Genomic DNA, 17825 nt, shown 5'->3' with positions numbered 1-17825 from the left:
TACGATGCAGCCCAAGGCTTTGCTTGGGGTACTCCTCAAGGACCACTTCCCTGGCATGGTTCTTGTTGAAGGAAAGGAGGAGCCAGAGGTAGCCCGGACATGGCCACACTACGTGGCCCAACCGGACTTTCAAGATAGAGAGAATGTGGTGTATGCGAACAAAGCCGAGCGGGTGAAGGGCGAATTTTGGGTAAGTCGCCGTCGCACAATGCATACATTAGTCAAAACAATTGTAATGCAAAATATATAACTCATGAATGGATCCGTTTTGTCTAATTGCAGCAGTTCTTCAAGCTGGCGGAAGGCTATGATGATGGAACAATTGAACGGCACTTCGAGGCAAGTGTGAAGAAGGCATTGTCTGAGATGTTCTATCACGCGCGTGTCTACGCCGTGAGGAAGTACTATGCCGAAGTGATGAAACAGAGATTGGAGAAGGCACAATGTATCGTGACGCATCTCGAGCATGAATAGTACATGTAGGTAAAGTAAAATAAAGTGCATTTCCTTGCTTAATAAGGGCTAACGCTTAACTTCTTCGTGTTTGGGCTTGTACTTGTTCATTTAGGTTCCTCCGCACTGGTGCATCTCGCACTTAAATGCCTGGAAGGCGCTGGTGGACTCGTGGTGCAGCCCGGAGTATGTGGAGACTCACGGGCTCCTTAGGGAGAGGAGGTTGGCCAACCCAAGCGAAATGCACCATCAAGGGAGCGTGAACCTGCATGGCTACATCAACAACTATGTATGTGTTTTTCTCCCAAAAAGATCTTCATGTGCGAGCCTCACCCCTAACTATCTTGTTGTTTCAGGCATAGGCTCATCCGGATAAAGAACGCCTCACCAGTTTCACGGTCGTTGACTCGCCCTCAGGGGAAAGGCGAGCACCGTGTCGGAGTACAGTGCGAACGCCCCGCCCGAAGCCTACGCCACCCCGGCTGACCATGCCAAGGTCACAGGCTACGCGGAGGTGTTTGAGGAGGTGCATGGCCCCGGGGCTGATCCTAGCCAGCACGACCTGGATGTGGAAGTGGTCGTGAGGGCGGGAGGAGGCAAGAAGCACGGTAGGCTGGTCTTCGGGAACGGAACCATTGATCCGAGCACCATTCCCAACCTACCTCACCTGAAGGCTACTTCCACGAGCTCGAGTGCTAGTATACGCAGTCGTCCAGGTGCACGGCAGTTCTCACAGCAGGTTAGTTGTTCTTCATTCACCATCTCGTGTCTTTTCGCATTTCATTGTAACGACAATGAACTTGTAATGGCATTGCAGGAGGTGGAGGGTATGGTGGCGGCTCAGGTGTAGGCTCAGATGGAGGCTTAGGTGGCGGCTCAGGTCCAGGCTCAGATGGCTCAGATGTAGGCCGCACTGAGGGCTCAGTATGACCACCTTAGGGTATGTTTACCGCACATAATAGCCAAGAAAGCGTGGTATTAGTTTCGTAACTACAACTCTTTGTCTTTTCACTATGCAGCCGTACCTCGATGCCACCTCTCAAGAGCCGCCTACAGCACCACCGCCGTTCGACTTGGCATTTGTCAATCTCCAGATTGAGCATGCTCCACAGCCTTCTCCACAGACTCCGGTGAGTTCACTCGAAACATTTCAATCTCCATTCATGACTTTTCTTGCTTTCGTTGAGGGTTGGGGTCAATGCCTCATCATCTGTGCAATAGCATCAATCCAGTCGTGGCTCGAACAACTCTTCTTCACACGCAAGCCTTGCTGGAGGCAACCCTCTTGGCTAGTCACCTGCTCCTAGGCACTGACTCGAGTAAGTTGCCACAAACTTGTCTCATCTCGAGGTCCGTTGTTTTGAAAACTTATTTTTTTGTCTCGACGCGTAGAACTGCATAACCTAACATCACATAGTGACATAGATCCCATTTTAGAGCCAAGAGGGCTGACTTGGCTCCAAAATGGTGCCTTGGTAGCATTTTTAGGCATTTGGTTCTAAAATGCCACCAGGGCACCAATTTGGAGCCAAGTAAGCCATGTTGTCTCCAAAATGGTGCCTTGGTGGCATTTTTGGGCATTTGGCTCATTTATGCCACCAGGGAACCATTTTGGAGCCAATATGACTCATTTGGCTCCAAAATGGTGCCTTAGTGGCATTTTGGAGTATTGGCTCATTTATGCCACCAGGGCATCATTTTGGAGCCAAAAGAGCCATATTAGCTCCAAAATGGTGCCTTGGTGACATTTTTGGGCCACCAGGGCTCCATTTTGAAGCCAAATGAGCCATGTTGGCTCCATTTGGAGCCATGGTGGCATAATTGAGCGAGCTAGCTCGTTTTGTAACCAAAATGGTGCCTTGGTGGCATTTTTGTGCCATTGGGCACATTTATGCGACCAAGGCACCATTTTGGAGCCAAATGAGCCATATTCGCTCCAAAATGGTGGCATCGTGTCATTTTAGAGCATTTAGGGGTCATTTGGCTCCAAAAATGCCACCACATATTTGCTCAAAAATGATTCCATGGTGGCATAATGTAGCCAAATGGCTCGTTTTCGAGCCAAGATGGTGCATTGGTGGCATTTTTGGGTCATTTGGCTCATTTATGTGACCATGGCACCATCTTGGAGTTAAATGAACCATAATGGCTCCTTGGAGCCATTTATGGCTCATTTGGCTTCAAAATGGTGTCTTGTGGCATTTCTGGACCATCTGGCTCATTTATGTGACCATTGCACCATTTTTTAGCCAAATGGCTAAGTTCCGCTTCAAATACTACAATTGTCACTTCAATGCCTTTATTTATATCTAATTATGCTATTCCAACTCCATTTCATCGATTTCTACTGGTGCAATGGGTGGTGGATGTTGAAGGTGCCCGAGTCACCTTCTTGTCATGTATGAACACTAACTTGAAATATGTTGCTACCATGTGATGAACACTTGTAATACTTTTGTTGTGAGATATGTGATGTTTTCGGAACTTCATGAGATGTTTATATGCTTGTGATGTGAATGCTATATGTCGATGCGTCTATGATTTTGTGTGGATGTATTTCTGTGATGTGGATGAATATATATCTGTATATATGTGCTGTGAAAATATTTCAAATTGCTACGACAATTTTTTTTTTTAAAAAAACCCTTTGCCAGTGGCCACAGTCCTGGCCGCCGGCAAACGCGGAGCGCGGGCACACACCAGATCATACCGCCTATCCACCCTTTGCCGGTGGCATTTTCGTCGGCCGCCGGCAAAGGCCGACAGGTGGGCCACACCGTGGCACGCACGGCCGGCTCGCGGCGTGCCACATGCCCGCCCTTTGCCGGTGGCTTTTTTCCTGGCCACCGGCAAAGGCCCGACATGTGGGCCCAGCCGTTAACGGCACCGCCGGCCGTGATCTCCTTTTGTTTGCCGAAGGCCGTCGTTTCAGCCGCCGGCAAAGGCTTCGCCAACGGACCCGTGAGAAAGCCGCCGGCAAAGAATCCTTTGCCGGGGGATCTCCGTGCCGACGGGCTTTGTCGGCAGCCCAAAAAAAGCTGCCGGCAAAGACGGTTTCTCCCGTAGCAACATAAGCAGCAGATCAGGAATACAGACGATGTTGACTTCGCTAAAGAGACAGCAGGGGAACTCGCCGGCGCTTCCAGACTAGCCGATCATGGCGACCATGGCTATGGCAAAGATGGAGAAGAAGGCACTGAAGATCGCCATGTCGTCGCGGGAGGTGACCGACAGTGGCGCCGCTGGCAAGGAGATCATTACAGCCGCCGCCGTGGCAGGGCAAGACCTCTTGGCCGTCATAGGCAGGATCATCGACCGCCCGTTCCTCAGCACAAAGGCATCGGAGAAGTTGAGGAGAGTCGTGCGGATGCTAACACCGGAAGCCATCGGGATGATCCCTCGCGGGAACCCGCTGCTGGATGATCTGAATTCGGCTCTCCGGAAAGCCGAAGCGGCGCTGGATGACGTCGAGTACCAGCATATCTGCCTCCAAGGGCTCATCATGTCCGGTGCCGACAGCAAGAAGAATCTAGTGAGCAAGATCTTTCTCGACGTCAAGCGCTCCCGCGTAAAGAAACACATTGAGAAGCGCCAGGAGAAGGTCGAGCGAATTATCGGTAAGGCGCACTCGGAGTGCGTCAGTGTCATGTACGGCTGTTAAGCCGTGAACACATGTGGCCCGTACTAGCTCACTGCAGTGATTTGTAAATATGATACATGAGCGGTTGTAAATCTTACTCCCTCTTCGATGCATTAAAAAATGTCGTCCACTTCTACAAAATTTGTTACTAACTTAACTTAATATAAAATGCGCGACACTTTTTACGGAATGTGTCAGTGTCATGTACGGCTGTTAAGCCGTGAACACATGGTGGCCCGTACTAGCTCACTGCAGTGATTTGTAAATTTGATACATGAGCGGTTGTAAATCTTACTCCCTCTTCGATGCATTAAAAAATGTCGTCCACTTCTACAAAATTTGTTACTAACTTAACTTAATACAAATGCGCGACACTTTTTACGGTTCGGAGGGAGTATAATTTAACTATTGCATTTGTTGACATTGATCAATTCGTGGATTTCTTGTACCGTGGCCTTGTGTAGTTAGAAGGGATCGGAAAAAAGATATAGGGAGAGAGTTGCATGCGTAACAAGAGGAGGGGCAATGCCATGGGATAGATGGGACAGGCCAGAACTAGTGACTCGGGATGGCCATGGGGCGAGTCACGACGAGCAGACCACATCCATAGGCCCGAACTAGTTGCTCTTGATGTTAATTTATTATTACTGTTGCTCATCTATGTCATGCAGTTTATATGCACGGCAATATGGAGAAATCTCTCCCCATGATGAGATGTATCCTGATAGCATGGCTACTAGCCTACAGCCTATAGATTGTTGCATTGGAAGCCCGCCGAAATTATATGCATGCAATGGTTTCCTAGGACACATTTTTCTGTTTGCATTGAAGTTATACATGCAAATGCAATGCAGGTCAAAAGGTCTTTTCTCATAAAAGAAAATTTGCAATGCAGGTTGGTGATCGAATAGGAACTCCTCAACGAAGGCATGAGGTAGGATGATATATCCATGACTACATGGTAAGAGCATGATGCATGAGATGGTTCTCAGATGCAGCAGACATTATAAATGGTATAGCTAGGGTATTACTACACCGTCTTCTGATAATTATATATAACTCTCAAAGTCCCTCAAATGTTCTCCTCTTTGTAGAGTTGCAGTCTGAATCCCGATTGTCATGTGGTATTGGAGAAAAATAAAGAAGTGTAGTCACCCTTTAATGCAGAGATGTTGCAACTGAGGTGAACTAGTCAGCATGATCTGGCTCAGCCAAATCACCTTCAACCTATTTGACTGCTTCAAGTTCGGTGTTATCTTTCTGCGAAGTCAAAGCCGTGTCGTCAACATCTGTGCCTCCAAGTGGAGATGATGTTACCTGTGTAGAGAGAGGTTTCTCCGAACCTAGAAGCAGCGGAACCAAGACTCCCTACCATTAGATCCAGATCATTTCTCAAGATATGTGTCAATGTATTATAGCACTAGTTAAGCGTAATTAACTTCTAAGGCTACTCCCAATGCATCGTCCCTTAGGTGTTGTTTTTTAGTTCACAGTAAATGCTAAGAAATTATATCCCCAATGCATTGTTTCTTAAGGTGGTATCCAAAGTAGGATTTATTTAATAGTTTTGTGAGAGAGAGTTAATGACTTCGTGTTGGTTTGCGTGAAAAGACGCTTGCTAGCATAAAAATAAAAGACGGTTTCATCATTAAGATGGTGCCATGTCAGCAAAATATCTAAGATGACGTGACGTGCTAAAATACTGGCATTAGGAGTGGCCTATGTTCAGTGACAAGGTTAGAAACATGTACATATATATACCACAAATGGGTGCATGAAAATCAAAATGGTTGCATTGGCGCACACAAATCAAGCTCGAGCGTGCATTTTATTTTCTAAAACATTTCCCGATTGTGGTTACAGCCTTTTATTTTAAAGCGCACAAAGTCTTTTCCCTAGAAATTTAGAGCATACGAATTACAAGTTCTCCAAAAAAACTAAGAAAAATAATAATGCTAAAAGATTGTAAATCCCATCGGCTTTGGATTTCATGAGGCACATACTACCTCTATACAGATTTATAAGGCCTATGCGTTTATCTAGATCATCAATTTGATCAACTAAATAGATATTAGATTTGACAAAAAAAAATATCATTCAATTTGTGATCGAAAGAACTTTTTAGTGTTATACTTTTTTGTCATATAAATGATATTTCGTGAGTTACACTGATGATCTAGAAATCAGGACAGACCTTATAAACCCGGACAGAGGTAATAATGATTTAGAGTTATGTTAGTTGTTTTTTCTATAAACTTGGTTGAACTTTTAAAATTTTGACTTACAACAATGTTAATATCTTATATTTATAAGCATAAGGAGTACTAGCTAGTCTGGATTCTGGAAGTGCATGTGTAGCTAGCTAGGCACATCTCTTCTTCTTCTTCTTTTTTTGCGTTGTGTTGCATTCAAGTTATGCATGCAAACGCAACGCAGGTTGAGGAAAAGAGACTTCTTAAGAAAGGCATGAGGTACAATGATATATCCATGACTACAAGGTAAGAACATGATGAGATATCCAAATGCTACGGGCATTATAAATGCTGTAGCAACGGGCATTACCGTACTGTCCTTTGATGATAGCTGACAGGGATATCTATACAGGGATAGTCAAAATGTCTGTGTGTTGGCCGACAGGAGATATTTTCCTGACGGCTACTCCCATGTGTCACCGACAGGAAAATAATCCGTCATCAGGTCAAGGCTCGTCAGCTCAAGGAATTTTTCTGTCAGGTAACTGCTGTCGGCTCACTCCCAAGGAAATAAAGTAGCAGCCCATTTACCAATTTTCCGTCCTCCTGTTACCCCGACAGGAAAAAGTAATAAAACCGACAGGACACCTCGCACGAATAAATTATGTTCCCATTTTCTAATTAGGGTCAGCCAAATATTGTTTGTGCCAAAGCCTCTTTAGGTCCAAAACTCAGCACAATTACATATATTGAGCCCACACAAAAAATTCAGACCATATATTCACATTAACCAAAATTCAGCACAGGTACACAAGGCTCATATTTTTCATGTCATCAAGGCAGTACAGTACATAACCTCATGTCCAATATGATGCCAATTTTCCTAATCTATGAAATTCTTAGTTGGTATTCATTTCCTCTCTTCTTCCTTCCCTTTGCATTGTCATGGCTCTCGTTCTTGCATCCAGCATCCTGCAACCATTAGTAATTCAGAACAAAATACAGGGCTTAGAAACTCTCTTTAGAAGATTTAGATTTTAGACTTCCCTAAAAAGCAGTACATCATTCGGAAATTCCAACACATAATTCATGCATGCAAGAATAACACATAGGCATAAACAAATGTAAAAAGGTACAATTCAATATCTTACATGGTACATGACAAGTATTTCTAAAGTAATAGCTCAAAGAGACTTGTTCATTTGTATTTTGAAAGATTTACCATTTGAAATGATAACCCTCACCATCTGTAGCAATACAGCAGGACAACAACTACTATACAGCAGCACATGGGTGTAAGGAGCATACCACAAGGGTGAACAATGTCCCCCGTTTCCCCAAGTCTTAAGTGAGGATCATCTTCCCAGAAACTTTCATGATCCTACATCTGATAATATCAATAAGAAAGAACAAACAGGAATTAGATTACATTTGACTGCGAATATTGTTAATCATTGAGATTAATGCAATATAATTATCAATGAGCCATTAATGGATAGCTTCAGGAACTCACATAGATATATGCAAACACAAAACATAAGCAGATACTAAGTTAACTGCATCGAGTAGATGCATAAATTAAGTTAGGTGACTACAAGCAGCATAGAGTTGCTAATTACTACTATGCTATGACAGTAGCAGCTACCATTAAACAATACTTCAAGATATGGATCAACAACTCACCCAGTAGCAGCTTTCCTATTAATGGTAACAAGTCGGCATGCAAACAAGATTCCCACATGCGTATTTTTTCCAAACACCAATTTATTTTCTCATATTTGGAGGTAAAAAAGCTCAGATTTAGAGGACGGAAAGATGTGATTACCTGTTGGGGGTTGGCAGCTCAAGCTCCATCTAGAGATGTGATTACCTGTTGGACAGAAAAATTAAACCTACATGTTTATACTGTAGTTGCCAAACTCTCAAAATCTCTCTCGAACTGGCTCTCAACTCTAAGCTATCAACTGCAAGAACTCACACTCACACGAAGTGGACACAGGGGAATTTTGCGCCGCGTAGCGACTTTTCTGGTTTCTCTCTTTATTCTCGCCGAAGCTGTTACAACTGAAAGCGAAATAAACGGCGAGCTTGACCGAGCATTAGCCATGCCATCCCATAGCGTCTCTGCGTGCCAGCCTAGTGCGCCACGACTCCTTTCGTGCCATCCCACCATAGAATCGGGCGCAACCATCTACTCTACCAACGGAAGGAACTGGGTCAAGACGTGCACAGAACACACGCTGCATGCCCCTACTTATTCGCTAAACAGCTAACAAACTATGGATACAATCGCACCAGGATTACAACGGCTAACATATCACCCCCTAATCCTGGTGCTTATCTTTCACCGAAACCACGCCAAGCAGAGTCCTCATCTCGACGAACCGAACACGCCCGAGTGATTTGGTGAGAATATCAGGCTTCTGATCGAGAGTACCAACATGATCGACCTCCACCTTCCCTTCTTCCATACATTGACGAATATAATGGAACCTGGTATCGATGACAACACAATCGCTGACTTATTGTCAACTAGCAGCCTGAACTTTGCAGCATCAATGCCCTTCATCTCCGCGAGCAGGCGAGCTAACCACACCCCCTGACACGCCGCTGCCGCTGCTGCTATATATTCTGCCTCGCACGAAGAAAGTGCCACTATCTTCTGCTTCTGCGAGGCCCAGGTCACGACGCTATCGCCAAGGAAGAAGACCACACCAGTGGTGCTTTTGCGATCGTCACTGTATCCGACAAGCTCCGGAGTCATGGTGCTTCTCTTATAGCAGCAGCCATACCCCGATGTCCCACGGACATACCTCAGAATTTGCTTCACCGCTGCCCAATGATGTGATCCAGGTGCTTCCATGAACCGACTCACAATCCCTACAGCGTTAGCAATATCTGGACGCGAATTGACAAGATACCTCAAGCTTCCAATGATGCTCATGTACCTCGTTGCGTCCACAGGATCACCGGCTTGAGACTTACTCAATTTCAGCCGGTTTTCCATAGGCGTGTGACATGGATTGCAGCCTTCCATGCCCGCCATCTCCAGAATCTTCTGAGCATAACTTGACTGACGGACAGTGATCTGTTCATCCTTCTGCTGCACTTCCATCCCCAGATAATAACTCAGAAGACCCAAATCGCTCATTAGGAACATCCTCCCCATCTGATCCTTGAACAGCTGAATGTCCTCGCTGAGTCTACCCGTGATGATCAGATCATCCACATAGACACCGACTAACAGAAAGTTCTCAGCATCTCCCTTTCTGTACAGCGCATGCTCCAGCGGGCACCTCTCAAACCCAAGTTTGGTCAGGGTCTGATCTAGCTTCGCGTTCCACGCCCTCGGCGCTTGACGCAGCCCATACAACGCCTTCCTCAGCTTGAGCACCTTATTGCTGTTCTTCTCATCCACGAAACCCACTGGCTGGTGCACATACACCTCTTCAAGCAGATCACCATTTAAGAATGCAGACTTCACATCCATATGGTGAACCTCCCAGCCTGAGTGAGCAGCAAGCGCAAGCATCATACGCACAGTTTCCATCCTTGCCACTGGAGCAAACACCTCATCAAAGTCAACTCCTTGTTTCTGCGCATATCCCTTCGCCACGAGCCTTGCCTTGTGCTTCACAACCTTACCAGCTGGATCTCGTTTCACTTTGAAAACCCACTTCAAGCCTATAGCTCGATGGCCTTCAGGAAGAGGTGACAACTCCCAAGTGTCATTAGACCGAATCGAGTCCATTTCTTCCTCCATGGCGTTCCACCACTCTTTCTCCTGCAGCGCCGACTCAACACTAGCCGGCTCCTCGGCAGCAAGAAAACACAGGCCACTATAATCATAATCATCATCAGTGTACCTTGGATTTGGCATGAATATTCCTCGTTGAGCACGCGTCTCCATCGGGTGCGGCTGGGGAGCCGCCAGGTTCTGCTCTGCCGCGGCAGACGATGCGGCAGGATTTGTTGGTGGAGAATTTCCTGCCGCGGCAGAAGTGGCTGCAGCCGTTGGTGTTGAAGCTGCCGTCCTTTCTGCGGCGGCAGGCGACGCGGCAGAAGGTGTGGAGGCAGGAGACCGTGCTGCCGTGGCAGACGCTGCGGCAGGCACGATGTAGTACTCGACCCTGAGCTCTTCCATTGATTCACTTGACATCCCGGCATTCTTCCAGTCCCAACACTTGTTCTCCTCAAACACAACATCCCTGGTCACACAAACTCGTCGTGTCTTTGGGTTATACACACGATAAGCCTTGGAACCTTCTTCTTACCCGATGAACACCATGGGCACTGACCGATCTTCCAACTTCTTCACCCCCGGCACCACATTCTTCACATGAGCCACACACCCGAATGTTCGCAAGTATGACACATTGGGAGTCCTCTTGTACCAAGCTTCATATGGTGTGACACCCTTCAGACTTCTGGTGGGAGATCGGTTCAGAATATGAACTGCTGTCTTCACAGCTTCTGCCCAAAAGGAATTCGGCACATTCATGCTCTTCAGCAGGCTACGAGCCATCTCAACAACAGTACGGTTTCTTCTCTCTACCACGCCATTCTGCTCTGGTGAGTAAGGCGCTGTGGTGAACCGCCGTATGCCCTTCTCCTCGCAAAACTCAGAGAACTCAGTGGAAATGAATTCTCCACCACGATCTGTGCGAAATGCCTTCAAACTGAGATTTGATTCATTCTCAGCCAACACTTTCACCTTCTTGAAGTACTTGAATGCTTCATCTTTCGACTTCAGAACTTCGAGCCACATGTATCTACTGCAATCATCAACAATGAGCAAGAAATACTTGTTGCCACCTGCAGATGCCGGAGTGATCGGACCACACAGATCACCATGCCACAACTCCAGCTTCTCCTCTGCACGGTACGCTGTGGCTTGCGGAAAGGGCGTGCGTGCCTGTTTTCCCAACGAGCATCCCACACAGAACTGCTCCATCCTCTGAATCACAGGCAATCCTCGCACCATCTCCTTCGCGCCCAGGTCATGCAGTGCTCGAAAATGCAAATGCCCATAGTGTGCATGCCAGCACCACGCTGTCGTCACCCTTTGCCAACAAACAGACCGGTGCCGCCAGACTCAGAGTGACTGAGTACAGCCGGTTCTTCATTCGTCTGACACGGGCCAGCAAGCGTCTCTGCAAATCATACAGACACAACATTCCATCTTCTATCACCGTTTTGACCCCAATCTCATCTAACTGCCCAAGACTGATGATATTGCTTCTCAGCCTCGGTATGTAATACACCTCAGTGAGCACTCGATGTTCAGCATTCTTGCACTCAATCAACACAGATCCACGGCCATGTATATCAACCAAAGAACCATCGCCAAATTTAACCGTACCTTTGACAGTTTCGTCAAGTCGCACGAACATACCACGGTTGCCCGTCATGTGGTTGCTCACCCCGGTGTCCAGGAACCAGCGGTCGTCATCGCACGGCACTGGCACGACACGCTCTTCGTTCAGGAACACACGCTCAGTCTCCACATCAGCGGAGCGCGTCTCCACCTCGCCGCGTTCGGCAAGGGCAGTCCCTGGCACCGGCGGATCTGGCGCCCTGAGCCCAGACCCTTCCAGCTGAACCATGTTGTCGCCCGACACGGCCAGTAGCAAAGCTGGCTCGTCTTGGTTCGCCTGCGCCAGATTCGCCGCCTCCTCGCGCCGCTGGCGGTCGCGGCTTGCGGCACTCCTTGGCCCAGTGCCCATAGATGCCGCAATTGTGGCACTTGCCCTTCTTCGGCGCCGCCTTGTTCTTGTCGTCGGAGTCAATCGCGCCGCCGGCCACCTTGCCTTTCGGCTTTGGCTTTGTGTTGCCGCGCGCCTTGTCGCCTCCGCCTGAGGAGCTGCCGCCGCCGAGGCGCTGACCTTGGCGCGCCATCCGTTACTCCTCCGTGAGCATCAGCTTGCCGCCCACTTCCGGCTCAGAATCGAGCCCATCCTCAGCAGCAGAGAGCCGACCTGAGAGCTCCTCGATCGACATCCTCGCGAGATCGAGACAAGACTCCATCGCGACGGCCACCGGTTTGATTCTCGGTGGCAGCGCGTGTAGGAGTTTCTTCACCGCCTTCTCCTCCGTGATGTCGTCGCCTGCCTGCTGCAGGTCAGTGACCAGCGCTGAGAGCCGCAACGTGAAGTCCTCAATCGACTCACCGCCCTTGAACGCAAGATTCTCATACTCCTTTCGCAGCTTCTGGGCTTTGGCTTCGCGAACGCGCTCGACACCAGTGCGCATCAACTTCACCGACTCCCAGGCCTCATGCGCATTGTCCTTGCGGCAACAACGCGCATCATCACTGGCGGGACCGAGCGCAGGATCGCCGCGAACGCCTGCCGCTCCTGCCGCGCAGAGGTCTCCCCTTCTACCGCCTCCTAGAGGCCGGCACCTTGCATCTGGACCCGCATGAGAATTGCCCAGTCGAGATAATTGGTTCGTGTCAGCATGGGGAAGGTGATGGCGCCACTGTTGCCGGCCACCTCGCGCACCACCTCCTGCTGGATCACAACCCGACCATCGCGTCGCCTCCTGCGGCTCCGGCCACGACTCGGTGTTCGTGACGCGGCAGAGTCACAGACCGGGAAGCCGACCGATCCCTCTGGGTGTTCGACATCGGAGATCACCAGAACCTGATCAGGGCTCTAATACCAACTGTAGTTGCCAAACTCTCAAACTCTCTCTCGAACTGGCTCTCAACTCTCAAAGCTATCAAGTGCAAGAACTCACACTCACACGAAGTGGACACAGGGGAATTTTGCGCCGCGTAACCTTCTGCGACTTTTCTAGTTTCTCTCTTTATTCTCAGCTGAAGCTGTTACAACTGAAAGCGAAATAAACGGCGAGCTTGACCGAGCATTAGCCATGCCATCCCATAGCGTCTCGGCGTGCCAGCCTAGTGCGCCACGACTCCTTCCGTGCCATCCCACGATAGAATCTGGCGCAACCATCTACTCTACCAACAGAAGGAAGAACTGGGTCAAGACGTGCACAGAACACACGCTGCATGCCCCTACTTATTCGCTAAACAGCTAACAAACTATGGATACAATCGCACCAGGATTACAACGGGTAACATATACAACCAATCAATTGAGATGGTCCAGCAGATTGAGACCTAAGCACTCTCTAGATGAACAAGGCAATGTATCATAATTAAACCTACATAGCAGCGTCAAGGCAATGTACCATAATTGTAAAGCATAGAAATGAGTAACAGCGGATGACATTGAGAGATAGAGATCAAGAACTTAAGCTCAAAGTGCAAACCATTGATCCAAAACCTGATAAAAATGATGTCAGACTATGGTGCTTTAAGGAAGATGGAATTTACTCTCTGACAATGAACAACTGAGCTCACTTCCAGAGTTCAGAAAAACAATGGGTTCCAGGCATAATACTTGAATCATCATGGCTACATCGGGTAGTCAAGGGCACTAAATATTAAAATCTTTCCTCAACAATAACAAGCATCCTGATGTGGAGCTGTTGCTACTGGGCACCTTTTCCAATCTCAGAACTCCAAAGCAAAGTTGTCTGTAATTATTTCAGAGATGACGGACGGCGACGAGTCAATAAAACCCAACACTCTGCAGCTGCAAAAGTATAGAACTGAACTTAATCTATCTAATCGGAAAGGATGGGATTGAAGAACCTGACTGGAAGAGATTGGGCACACGGGCAGCGCCGACGAATGCCTGGTACGTGCGGATGCGGAGTGCGTCGACGCGCAGGTACGGTCTCCAAGGAGGGCGGGTGGGTAGGTGGGGGCGCTGCCGCCGCCATCAACCAGACCGGCAAGGACGACTGTTCCCCGTTACTGCCGCCGCCGCCAAGACGGACGCCGCTCAGACGCGCGAGGTGGAGGAGTGGGGAGTGACGGCGACAGAGATTGAGGCGCGGCGGCCGATGGGGAGGCGGATCTGGGGAGGGGAGGGGGAAGGAGCGGGGCCTGCGGGCGCGACGGGGGAGGCGGGGCCGGCGCGATGGGGAGGAGGGGCCGGCGGAGGAGAGGCGAGGCAGGGCCGGCGCCGACGGAGGAGAGCAGAGGCGGGGGTGATGGGAGGGAGCGGCGGCGGCTCGATAGAGAGTGAGGGGAGAGATAGCATGAAACAGTCCGAGGGGCTGTTTAGGGTTTAGGGTAGGTATCGGCCATCGAGGTAAGGAAGAAAAAAAAAAGATCGATAGAGTTCTCGCCGGTGCTGTGAAAGTCAAATTCCTGTGTGTTCGTTGAGAGAACCGACAGGAGAATAGATATTCCCGTCGGTTTCATCTATAACTCACAGGAGTACAAAACTAAAATGAAATATTAATTTTTTTATAAATACCATGTAAAATATTATTTCATATATGTGACTAAATCAAACCAATTCTTGCTAGTACATTGATTTATAAATTTTGGAATAATATTTTTGGTAATTCTTTTATACAATACTTGCATTAAATAGTTTCAGAAAATCAAAAAACACATTATTATTTTTACAAATGGTATCAAATAAAAATTACATTTAGTACATTTACAATCTTCTATGTGATTCTTATGTTACACTATAGGACCAATTCCTACTATATCCAACAATGAAAAATGTACTGAAAGTTATTGGATAGAAGAAATGAACTCTAAATCCGACTTACCTTGAACCATTCAAGGCAAGGTATGATCATATCGCACATTTAGTGTTCATATTTTGATTCCAAGCTTGTCAGGGTGTAACATGTGTCCTCGCTTGGTCTCGCCCAATTTGGAGCTCATTTGGTAAGTCAAAAGTTTCAAAAACATTTTCAATTCATATTCCTGTCGGTGTCCAACCCACGGGAAAATACATATTCCCGTCGGCCAGAAAAAAATCCGACAGGAATAGAAGATTTCCCTGTCGGTGTACAGTTGCCTGACGGGAATCTATCTTCATACCCGTGTGTGGGCTTCAAAACCGACAGGAATATATATTTTCTTGTGTGTTTCGAGCCGACCGACAGGAAAATGTTGTGTTCTCCTGTGTGCCATGTAATTCCTGACAGGAAATATTTATATTCCTGTCGGCCGGTTGCGGGCCCGACAGGAATAGAAGTCACCCGACAGGGATATATCGGTTTGTGGTAGTGATGTACAATTCTCAAGATCCTTTATTTCTCAAATGCTCTACTCTTCGTAGATCGTAGCAGTCCAAATCCTAAATGTCATGAGGTATAGAAGTAAAACAAAGAAGTGCCACACTTCAATGGAAAGATCTGTTAGCTGAGATCAATTGGTCAGCTTATCTAGCTTGATCTACGGCTTCATCGCTTTCACACTACTCGACCGGTTCACGTTCGGTGTCAACTGGTGTGTCGAAGAGAAGACTCAACAAACAGTCACAGCTACAGAGCTCAAGGGGCGCAAACACAGTGGGCGGTGTGGATCGACCATGTAGTCACTGGCACAATTGGCCTCGTAATTGCTGCAGATCTGTCTTCTCGTAGCACAATGGCGGAGCCAGCGGGGCAAATTATAAGTACTTCCTCTAAGCTAGAGTTTGCGCGCCCATAAAATCTGCTAATTTTGTCATATGCTTCGTATGTTTAGAAGGAGTTTAACAGCCGAGTCCGAGCATTTTCCTTGGGTGGCCGGGCAGTGTTGACGCCCATGTCGTCACATTTACGAAGTGTTCAATTTTTCCTAGAAAAAAAAATTGGTGATTGCGCACCTTAGTGTGCTCAGCCGCGAACTAGGGTGGCTTAGCCAACTCAGGATCACCTCCTAGAGTTGGCTAAGCCCTGAACTAGGGTGGCTTAGCCTAAAACTTAGGATCGGGGTAAAAACAACCCCTGCTTCGACAAATCAGGTTTCAAATAGAAGTGGGTACCCAAAAAAAATTCTACATCGGAATTTCAAACTAAAATCAAACATAATTAATGCTTCTTCTTTATGTACATCTTCACCTTGTTTTTCAGTTCTCCAGACAGATTGCTTTTGTCAGTTTTCTTCTTCCAAAACCCAGTATGGAAATTTCCGTAGCAACTCACGGATATCCTCTAGTTCTGAAAACATGCATTCACATAATTTTGTGTCTTCTCCGTGAAAATGGTTGCAAATTAATCCAACAGAACCTGCCTAGGAGGCTTTGCGGTCTGCCAGGTGAGTCCGGGACTCACCACTCCCTGCATGTGGGGCCGTTGGACATGGAGGCAGGGCCCTGTGTACTGGGTCCCAATGCGTACCATCCACCGTCCATCTTGGCTAGCGTCCAAACGTTCTGCAGCGGATAGTCCTTCCAATTCATCTCATCCTTCCTAATTTAATTCCATGGGATCCACCTTGGGAATCCAAGGCCGCAAATGGCCTCCAACTTTTCCCAGACACTTTTATCAAGTTATTAATTCCTTGAAAAAGCAACCACAATCTGCCGCCCTATTCTCTACGCTATTCTAATTTCTAAACCCATATATATATATATACGTTTTCTTTTTAGGAACACGGTACAAACGCAGACGCTCACAACACGCGCGTACACTCGTCCCTATGAACGCACACACGCACATCCTACCCCCATGATCACCTCCGAAAAACTGAGCCGACAGATCTTGAGAGATTGACGAAGTCACCGCTGACTGTTGACGGGTACGGAATAATTCAGGAAACGTGGCACCCATATGTCAAGTTTAGGACTTGAATCTGCGTGGGCTGGTTCCAACACAAGGAACCAAGCCCCCTGAGCGTAGCTCAGTTCACTATATACACGATTTTGTTGCTGGAGATCAACCGAAGCCAGAGGCCAGTCCCTCCTCGTGCATAAAACCAAACAACCAGCGGTGATTTCGTCAATCTCTCACGATCTGCCGGATCAGTCTTTCGGAGGTGATCATAGGGGTAGGGTGTGCGTGTGTGCGTTCATAAGGGTGAGTGTACGCGCGTGTTATGAGCGTCTGCGTTTGTACCGTGTTCCTAAAAAGAAAACGTATATACGTGGGTTTAGAAATTAGAATAGCGTAGAGAATAGCGCGGCAGATTGTGGTTGCTTTTCCAAGGAATTAATAACTTGATAAAACATGTGATTTTTCTATGGCTGTAATGCAATAGCAAAAGGTTTTGTCGTTTTTCACTTTATGTTGACCCCAAATCCTGTTTGATGTTGAACCACTGTTTGGCCTGTACTTTGTGACTTAGAGATAGGAACTAGTCATTGAGAAAACAGATCTTTGTTTTGGTCTTGTATTACACACGTTAAACGTATATGGATTTATTCCAGACAAATATCTATATGAATATTACCCGCAAAAAGAATGTCTATATTGACAATATCTATATGCAAGGAAAACTCTCTCTCTATATATGCATGATTTTATAAATTAGGCTCTGCCTTGAAATATATTTCACATATTTCTACTGGAAACTTGATTCTCTATCCTTTTCCCTTTATGATGGAGTATTGATTTTTTTATAGGGGATTTTGATGTGGATTGATAAGACAAAGGTTATGCCATCAAACTAGCGGCTAGCCTGCCGAATATGGTTGTAGACTAGGGCAAGAATATTTAGTAGTAACTAGAAC

Source organism: Brachypodium distachyon, chromosome 3 (genome assembly GCF_000005505.3).
Source record: "Brachypodium distachyon strain Bd21 chromosome 3, Brachypodium_distachyon_v3.0, whole genome shotgun sequence".
Lineage (NCBI taxonomy): Eukaryota > Viridiplantae > Streptophyta > Magnoliopsida > Poales > Poaceae > Brachypodium > Brachypodium distachyon.
The sequence above is the reverse complement of the archived record's forward strand: the minus strand, read 5'-3'. Positions refer to the sequence as shown.